The following is a 10688-nucleotide window of genomic DNA, read 5'->3' on the forward strand; positions in this document are numbered from 1 at the left end:
CATTGCAGGCAGATTCTTTACAGTCTGAGCCACCACGGAAGCCCGATCTTTATTCTTTTTCAACAATGTTTTGCTGCTTTCATCATACACATTTTGTATCTCTTTTGTTAAATTTATGCCTAGGGACTTCCCTGGTGGTCTAGTGGTAAGGAGTCTGCCTTCCAGTATGGGGGACACAGGTTTGATCACTGGTCTGAGAACTAGAATCCCACATATTGCAGGCCAACTAAGTCTGCCCGCTGCAGTGAAGACCCAGCACAGCAAAAAAAAAAAAAAGATAAATTTTTGCCTAAATATTTTACTGTTTTTGGTGCTTTTGTACATAGAATTACTGTCTTAATTTCCTTTCTGGGTTTTTCATTGCAAGTGTCTAAAAATACAATTGATTTTTGTCCATTGATCTTTTTACCTCTGACCCTGCTAAATTTGTTATTAGTTCAAATAGGTTTTTGTAGATTCCTTAGGATATTCTATATACAAGATTATGTTCTCTGCTAATCTGGATGCCTTTTGTTTCACTTTCTGGTCTAATTGCACTGGCTAGAACCTCTAGTACAACATTGAATAGAAATGACAACAGTGGACATGCTTGTCTTGTTCCTGCTCTTAGGGGAAAGTTTTCAGTCTTTCTTCATTAACGATGATATTAGCTGTGGGTTTTTTATGGATGCCTTTTATTATATTGAGGAAGTTCCCTTCTATGCCTACTCTGTTAGATGTTTTGATCATGAATGGGTGAAAAATGTTGTCAAATGTTTTTTTTTTTTCATTTATTGAGATGATCATATGGTTTTTAATTAAAACTGACTTTGCAAGACTTCCCTGGTGGTCCAGTGGCCAAGACTCCGTGCTCCCAATGCAGGGGGCCTGGGTTCAACCCCTGATCAGGGAGCTGGATCCCACAACTAAGAATTTGCCATAACTAAAGGTCCCATGTGCCACAGCTTAGACCCTCTGCAGCCAGATAAAAATAACTAAAGAAAAACAAACCTGACTTTGCATTTCTGAGAAAATCCCACTTGGTTATGGTTTATAGTTTATGTATGAGATTTTCTAGTAATTTGCTGAGGACTTTTATGCCTATATTCATGAGAGAAATTGGTCTGTAATTTCCTTTTCTTGTGTCATTTTTGTTTGGTTTTAATATCCGGGCACTATGGGCCTCAGAGTATGAGTTGAGAAGTATTCCCTCTTCTATTTTGAAGGAAGAGTTTGTGAGGAACTGGTGTTAATTCTTTAAATATTTGTAGAGTTAGGTAGCGAAACCATGTGGTTCCAGGCTTTTCTATGTGGGTAATTTTTGCTTTTTGGTTATTGTTCTGTCGCTATTGTTCTGTCACGTCCAGTTTTTTGCAACACTATAGACAGCAGCATGCCAGGCTTCCTTGTCCTTCACTGTCTCCCAGAGTTTCTGCTATATGTGGCTTTTGAGCAGTTGAAATGTGGTTAGTATGATGGAGAAACTGAAATTTTAATTTCATTTAATATTAATGAGTTAAGTTAAATATAATGAAGCACAGATGGTTGTTCTTGTAGAACAGGTCTTGAACAGTGGTAGTCAATGGGGTGGTACTGCCCCCTATGGTCATTTTGGTAGTTGGTGGGATTTTGAATCTTATTGTAAATGGGGCAGAGAGCCTTCTAGAGGCTGAGGGCCAAGCCATCCTACTGTGTACAACATGGTCCTGTGTGAAGAGCAATTTTCCTATGCCTGAGTGACTTTTCAGTGCCACCCCCCCGCCCAAGACATCTAGCTCCATGTAAGCCCAGAGTATATCTTGCTTAGTTTTAGTATACTTGAATTTTCCAGGATCTCAAGTATCAAGTTCATGGAAGGAAGACTGTATTATGTTTTGTTTGAACATTTATCAAGAGCTTGTTGCTATGTTTGAAAAATCCCCTTAGTAAAGGGAATATCCATTGCCTCACTCACTGTGATTCTAAGTATATATAAAAATGCTAAGTATACATATACATCCTTATTTCAAAATGTCAAACATGAAGGAAGAAGTTCATTTGTTCATATGATAATTGTCATTTCATAAATCCAAACAATGTCACTGCAAATAGGTGCAATTTTCTATTTCTTTATATCTTCTAAGGAACTGTCTCAATATTTACATACTTTAATACGTATTTTTTAAATTTTATTTATTTAGATGTGCTGGGTCTTAATTGTGGCCTGCAAACTCTTAGTTGCAGCATGTGGGATCTAGCTCCCTGACCAGGGATCAAAGTCAGGGCCCCTGCATTGGGAGCCCTGAATCATAGCCACTGGACCACCAAGGAAGTCCCCAAATACATATTTTTAATGAAACTTTCCCCCTGTTTTTCCTTTATAGACACACTTAGAGCATAGCAGGATTTACTGAAGCTGGATATACGCTTACTTATGACTCAGTTACCCGACCCAAGAGGATAAGTACTTATGTCCACAAAAAGACTCATATCAAAATGTTGATAAAAGCTCTATTCATAATAGCCTGAGACTGGAAACAGCCCAAATCAACAGGCAAATTAATACATTGTGACATAGTCACACAGTTGAAGACTATTCAGCAATCAAAAAAGGAAATTCCAGTTCATGGAACAACATGGATGAATCTTATAGGCTTCTGAAAGCAGCTAGACACAAAAAGAGAACATACCTTCTAATTCTATGCTTACATGAAACTCACGAAAAGGCAAAACTAATAGATTATGGTAGAAGTCAAAGCAGTTGGTGCACTCAGCTGTATGTGTTTTCATTCATAATAATAATTATTGTCTTTCAGCAATAATAATGAAAAGAGCACATTACTGAACATTCTGTTGCTCAGTCGTGTCCAACTCTTTGAGACCCCATGGACTGTAGCCCACCAGGCTCCTTTGTTCTTGAGGATTCTCCAGGCAAGAATGCTGGAGTGGGTTGCCATGCCCTTTTCCAGGGTGTTCTTCTCAAACCAGGGATCGAAGCCAGGTCTCCCACATGGCAGGCAGATTCTTTACCATTTGAGCCACCAGAGAAGCCTTTATTGAACACATACTATTGGAAATTCACTGAGGGGGCAACTAAGACACTCAAAAAGATACTATCCCTAACTTCAAGGAGCTCAGTGGCTATTTGGGAAAATAAAACACACACAAAGTAAAACTGTGTGTCAGAAGGTCATATTATCTATACATTTCATAAAATGTTTCAAGATATTTGTTTTAAAAGTGGGGGATTGCACCTGCCAGAGCTGAGACCTCGGTGGCTAGAGTTGAGTGAGTAAGCATGGTACCCAGGATCTAGCCCCAGAGAGGAGTCTTAACGCCATCCCCCGCTTCTCTTCTCTGCCTCCTGTCAGCCTACCCCTCTTCCAAATCATGATGTATTCTACTGTGGTCAATATTAGAAAATAAGACAATATGTTCAGATGAGTCTTCTGTGGCCTCCAAATTAAGGGACCTAGTTTTCAAGACCTCACTCCATCACTAGCTTAACCATTACCTGCCCTTTCAGAGTCTTGGTTTTTCTCATCTGTAAAATGAGGTTAGTAAAAGCAGCTTTTCCTGCCTACCTACAAGTTTGTTATGAGTTTCAAATGCCTTTATGCATTTGAAATTGCGATTCAAGTGCCGGTAAAGATTATCATCTTTCTGCTTACTGGTTGCATTATTACAGACACCGAGAGAGAAGCAATTTACTAAGGGCCATGTGACACCCACAATGGATGGGAGATTCCAGACTGCTCAAAGTTCCTCCAGGGTGTGCTTCTTGTTCTGGAACCATCAAAGACCACACCAAAAAAACCCAAACTCTAGGCATTAGTGAAATTCATCCATTAAAAATGTTCATGTTCTGCTTGGTTCCAGTTAAGCAAACTAGTTACACTCAAGGAAGACATTCTTGGGTTTTTTATTCTGCTGCCCTCATTCCCATCCATCTTACTCACACGACCAAGTTGTGGCAACAACTCAAAAATAGTTAGGATCTAGCTCTAAAACAGCCAACCTCCCAATAATTCAGATGACTGAAAAAATACTTGAGTTAAAATATAGGCTAGCAGTGTGATCCTGGGCAAGTCACTTGGCCTCTTAGGACATCAATAGCCTCTTCTCTAAAGTTGGAATGGGGGGGCTCCCTGGTGGTCCAGTGGTTAGGATGCCACTCTTCCACTGCAGGAAGTGTGGGTTTGATCTCTGGTTGGGGAACTAAGACCCCAAAAGCAATGTGATGTGAGGGAAAAAAAAGTTGGGATGATCACAATTGCCTGGGACTTTCCTGGCCATCCAGTTGTTGAGACTTAGCCTTCCGGTTCAGAGGATGCAGGTTGCATCCCTGGTCAGGGAACTAGGATCCCATATGCCTTGCGGCCAAAAGCCAAATCACAAAGCAGAAGCGGTATTGTAACAAATTCAGTAAAGACTTAAAAAAAAATCTCCTTCTTCAGTCACTAAGGCGTGTCCAACTCTGCGACCCGATGGACTGTAGCCACGAGGCTCCTCTATCCATGGGATTCTCCAGGCAAGGATACTGGAGTGGGTTGCCATTGCTTTCAGTGGTACGATAGTCTGCCATTAAAAAAGAATAAGCAGGAGAGAGGGATAAATTTGGACTCTGGAATTAACGGAGATGCACTACCGTATATAGAGAAACAACCAGGACCTACCATATAGCACAGGGGCCTATATTCAATGTCTTGTAATAATCTATGGTCAAAAGGAATCTGAAAGACGACATCGTTGCATGTATAACTGAACCACTTTGCTGGATACCTGAAACACTGTAAATCAACTATACTTGAATTAAATAAAAATTTTAAAAAACAATGAGAGGTCCATAAGCATTATAGAATGTGCTGCAAGATATATGAACAATGAAATAAGATGCAGAAGAGCACATAGAGTATGACAGGACTTGTGTAAGAAAAGGGATGGGATATACATATCTATACAGATATACACACTTCATCTCTCTCTTTAGGTAGACAGAGAGATGATTATAGATAGATAAATTATCAATAGATCTATCAGCCTTTCTCTATACTTAGGCACAGATATGTAAAAGGATATAGATATGCGACCCCATGGAATGTAGCCCACCAGGCTCCTCTGCCCATGGAATTCTCTAGGTAAGAATATTGGAGTGGGTAGCTGTTCCCTTATCCAGGGAATCTTCCCAACCCAGGGATCAAACCCAGATTCCCCACATTGCAGATGGATTCTTTACCATCTGAGCCACCTGGGAAGCCCAGATAAATGCATGCTCGTGTCTAAAGATTTTATTGATAAGGATATATAAATAGAGACAGATATCCAGTATCACATGTAGACATCCAAGAGATAGATCGTTATATAATCTTTATACATATACAAACACCCATATTTCTATATTGTTTTATGTATCTATATATATAGAGAGAGATCTGGAAGATTATACTGTAAACTGATCATTATATTTGCTGCCAGGGAAAGAAGTTAAGGAACTGGAAATTGAGGTGAGAAAGAGATTTTTTTTTCCCTCTGTATATTCTTTTGTTAGGGCTTCCCAGGTAGTGCAATGGTAAAGAATCCTCCTGCCAATGCAGAAAACACAGAAGAAGCAGGTTTAATTCCTGGGTTGAGAAGATCCCCTGGAGTAGGAAGTAGCAACCCACTCCAGAATTCTTGCCTGGAGAAGTCCACGGGTAGAGGAATCAGTTGGGCTACAGTCCACAGGGCTGCAAAGAGTCGGACATGACTGAGCACATTTTCTTTTGTATCATCTACAGTTTGTAAACATATACGAGTAGTATTTTCAAATAAAGAGAGATGATCCTGTAATAGGGCCTGGAATGGTAGGTGCTTTAAAGAAATTTGTGAATGTCCAGTGAATCTTGTTCATTTAACTAGGATGTCCCAAATGTATTTTTTTTCTTTAAAAATATAAATGAGCCAGAGCAATATGTGGTATGTGGTATCTTATTAAGATTTGACAATGCTTAGCGGATTGTGGATACATAGATGTTCATTAAAATAATCTTTATTCTTATCTCTATGTTCGAAATATTTCACAACAGCAAAAAAACTTAAGAAGCGTACTCAGTCATGACAGGAGGGAGATTACGAGAAGGGAGTATGGGGGGGATTCTGATCATCTTCTTTTTCTTGCTGTGGGCATACAGGTGTGCTTGCTTCGTGGAAACACATCAAGCTGTGCACTTATGATTCGTCACGCATCTGAATCTGTGCTGCAGTTCAATAAAAATTCTACTAAAAAAGCCCCCTCCCTGTTAAATTGAAAAATTTCATAATGACTTAGTAAAGGATGAGTAAAAAATAAAGAGTTTGGATATGATTTTTTTTTTCCTTTGCACACGATCAGGGTCTTCGGAGTAACGAGAAACCACTCTAAAATCAGTAGCTTTACTTTAGTCTGAATTTGCATTTCTTCATCTTCAGTGACAGTGATCTTCAAATCACTCAGCCTCCTTTCCCCTTTATTCAAGCTCTTTGGCAATTTCAGTGCATTCCCTTTCTGTTTTGGGAGGTGAAGAGGTTGAGATCTGTGGGGAGAGAGGGAAGGAGAGGAAAAAGAAGAGAGAAAGAGAGACGAAAGGAAAAGGGAGAAGGTGGAAGAAGAACAGGGGTGACAGGCCAGGATGTGTGGAAAGGCCCTGTCACAGTCTAACCCCAACACACCAGCTGTTGAATGTGCCCTGAGCTGTCCTGTCTCTAGGATTTTGCTCAGGCTGTTTCCTCTACCTAAAGTGGCCTCCTCCTTTCCCCAGTTCAGTTCAGTTCTGTTCAGTGACTCTGTCGTGTCCAGCTCTTTGCAACCCCATGGACTGCAGCACGCCAGGTTTCCCTGTCCATAACCAACTCCAGGAGCTTGCTCAAACTCACGTCCATCGAGTCGGTGATGCCATCCAACCATCTCATCCTCTGTCGTCCCCTTCTCCTCCTGCCTTCAATCTTTCCCAGAATCAGGGTCTTTTCCAATGAGTCAGCTCTTCGTATCAGGTGGCCAAAGTATTGGTGCTTCAGCTTTAGCATCAGTCCTTCCAATGAATATTCAGGACTGATTTCCTTATGATTGACTGGGTGGATCTCCTTGTAGTCCAAAGGATTCTCAAGAGTCTTCTCCAATACCACAGTTCAGAAGCATCAATTCGTCAGCATTCAGCTTTCTTTATGGTCCAACTCTCACATCCATACATGACTACTAGTAGAAAAACCATAGCTTTGACTAGATGGACCTTTGTCAGCAAAGTAATGTCTCTGCTTTTTAATATGCTGTCTAGGTTTGTCATAGCTTTTCTTCCAAGGAGCGAGCATCTTTTAATTTCATAGCTGCAGTCACCATCTGCAGTGATTTTGGAGCCCAAGGAAATAAAGTCTGTCACTGTTTTCATTGTTTCCCCATCTATTCGCCATGAAGTGATGGGACTAGATGCCATGATCTTTGTTTTCTGAATGTTGAGTTTTAAGCCAGTTTTTCACTCTCCTCTTTCACCTTCATCAAAAGGTTCTTTAGTTCCTCTTTGCTTTCTGCCATAAGCCTGGTGTCATCTGTGTATCTGAGGTTATTGATATTTCTCCTGGCAATCTTGATTCCAGCTTATGCTTCATCCAGGCCAGCATTTCGCATGATGTACTCTGCATAGAAGTTAAATAAGCAGGGTGACAATATACAGCCTTGAGGTACTCCTTTCCTAATTTGGAACCAGTCTGTTGTTCCATGTCCAGTTCTAACTGTTGCTTCTTGACCTGCATACAGATTTCTCAGGAGGCCGGTAAGGTGGTCTAGTTTTCCCATCTCTTAAAGAATTTTCCACAGTTTTTTGTGATCCACACAGTCAAAGGCTTTGGCATAGTCAATAAAGCAGAAATAGATGTTTTTCTGGAACTCTCTTGCTTTTCAATGATCCAGCAGATGTTGGCAATTTGATCTCTGGTTCCTCTGCTTTTTCTAAATCCAGCTTGATGTCTGGAAGTTCTCGTTTCACATACTGTTGAAGCCTAGCTTGGATAATTTTGAGCATTACTTTGCTAGCATGTGAGATGAGTGCAATTGTGTGGTAGTTCGAACATTCTTTGGTATTGCCTTTCTTTGAGATTGGAATGAAAACTGACCTTTTCCCGTCCTGTGGCTACTGCTGAGTTTTCCAAATTTGCTGGCATATTGAGTGCAGCACTTTCACCGCATCATCTTTTATGATTTGAAACAGCTCATTTGGAAATTCCATCATCTCCACTAGCTTTATTCATAGTGATGCTTCTTAAGGCCCACTTGACTTCACACTCCAACACATTCCAACACTCCAAGATGTTTGGCTCTAGGTGAGTAATCATACCATCGTGGTTATCTGGGTCATGAAGATCTTTTTTGTATAGTTCTGTGTATTCTTGCCACCTCTTCTTAACATCTGCTTCTGTTAGGTCCATATTGTTTCTGTCCTTTATTGTGCCCATCTTTGCATGAAATGTTCCCTTGGTAGCTATAATTTTCTCTAAGAAATCTCTAGTCTTTCCCATTCTATTGTTTTCCTCTATTTCTTTGCATTGATCACTAAGGAAGGCTTTCTTATCTCTCCTTGCTATTCTTTGGAACTCTGCATTCAGATGGGTGTATCTTACCTTTTCTCCTTTATGTTTAGCTTTTCTTCTTTTCTCAGCTATTTGTAAGGCCTCCTCAGACAACCATTTTGCCTTTTTGCATTTCTTTTTCTTGGGGACGGTCTTGATCACTGCCTCCTGTACAATGTCATGAAGCTCCATCCATTGTTCTTCAGGCACTCTATCAGATCTAATCCCTTGAATCTATTTGTCACTTCCACTGTATAATCCTAAGGGATTTGATTTAGGTCATACTTGAATGGTCTAGTGGTTTTCTCTAGTTTCTTCAATTTAAGTCTGAATTTTGCAGTAAGGAGTTCATGATATGAGCCACAGTCAGCTCCCAGTCTTGTCGAATAACAATTGACAGGAGAATGTTGGATCCCTCCTTTCCCCATGATCTGCTAAATCCCACTTTTCTTTCAAGGGAACATTGTACCCTGCAGTGCTTAACAGTACCAGACACACAGCAAATGCTGAATGAATGAAACTCACCTTTAAAAAATGTAAGACAGTTACATAAGGATTTATGGACTAATGAAAGAATATTAGCTGCTGCTGCTGCTGCTAAGTCGCTTCAGTCGTGTCCAACTCTGTGCGACCCCATAGACAGCAGCCCGCCAGGCTCCCCCGTCCCTGGGATTCTCCAGGCAAGAATACCGGAGTGGGTTGCCATTTCCTTCTCCAATGCATGAAAGTGAAAAGTGAAAGTGAAGTTGCTCAGTCATGTCTGACTCTTCGAGACCCCATGGACTGCAGGCTACCAGGCTCTTCTGTCCATGGGATTTTCCAGGCAAGAGTACTGGAGTGGGGTGCCATTGCCTTCTCTGAGAATACTAGCTAATAATTATTTTATGCTTATGTTGTACAAGGCACTGTCCTGAATGCTTCACATATACTGTCACTTAATTCTCAAAACACCCTATGTGTTCAGTCGTGTCAGACTCTTTGTGACCCCATGGACTATATAGCCCACCAGGCTCCTCTGTCCATAAAATTTTCCAGGTAAGAATCCTGGAGTGCGTTACCATTTACTGTTAGGGCTTCCCAGGTGGCGCTAGTGGTAAAGAACTTTCCTGCCAATGCAGGAGACATAAGAGACTCGGGTTCAAATCTTGGGTTGGGAAGATCCCCTGGAGGAGGGCATGGCAACCCACTCCAGTATTCTTGCCCTGAGAACCCCTGGGACAGAGGAGCCTGATGAGTTACAGTCCATAGGGTAGCAAATAGTCTGAGGTGACTGAAGTGACTTAACACGTGCATGCACTCCTGGGAACACTCTATGAAGTAGGTTCTATTATGGTCCTTAGTTGGGGCGATTGAACCACAGAGAGGTTAGGAAATCTGCCTAGATTCACAGACTAATAAGTGACAAAGCTGGGATTAGAATAACAAAGTCCAATCTGAAGTTTGCTCTGAGCCTGGCTCTAAAATCTTGCAGCGATGAGGTAATAGATATCTTAATTAGCTTGACTGTAATCCTCTCAATCCTTTCACAATGTAGATCAAAATATCAAGTTGTGTACCTTAAAGACAGAATTATTTATTTGATGATTATATCTCAATAAAGCTTAAAAGAAGTTAAAAACAACAACAACACAAAAAAACCTTGCAGGTCATCAACATCACATTGGGGCTTTAAAAAATAAACTCCTGACCCTGTACTTCTAATTCCATAGGTGAGGCGTGTGATGGGGAAACAATGGCAACAGTGACAGGCTTTAACTTCCTGGGCTCCAAAATTACTGCAGATGGTGATTGCAGCCATGAAATTAAAAGATGCTTGCTCCTTGGAAGAAAAGCTATGACCAACTTAGAAAGCATATTAAAAAGCAGAGACATTACTTTGCTGACAAAGGTCTATCTGGTCAAAGCTATGGTTTTTCCAGTCATCATGTATGGATGTGAGAGTTGGACCATAAAGAAAGCTGAATGCTGAAGAATTAATGCTTTTGAACTGTGGTGTTGGAGAAGACTCTTGAGAGTCCCTTGGACTGCAAGGAGATCCACCCAGTCAATCCTAAAGGAAATCAGTCCTGAATGTTCATTGGAAGGACTGATGGTTGAAGCTGAAACTCCAATACTTTGGCCACTTGAGGCGAAGAGCTGACTCATTGGAAAAGACC

This window comes from Budorcas taxicolor, chromosome 2 (assembly GCF_023091745.1).
Source record: "Budorcas taxicolor isolate Tak-1 chromosome 2, Takin1.1, whole genome shotgun sequence".
NCBI classification, from domain to species: Eukaryota; Metazoa; Chordata; class Mammalia; order Artiodactyla; family Bovidae; genus Budorcas; species Budorcas taxicolor.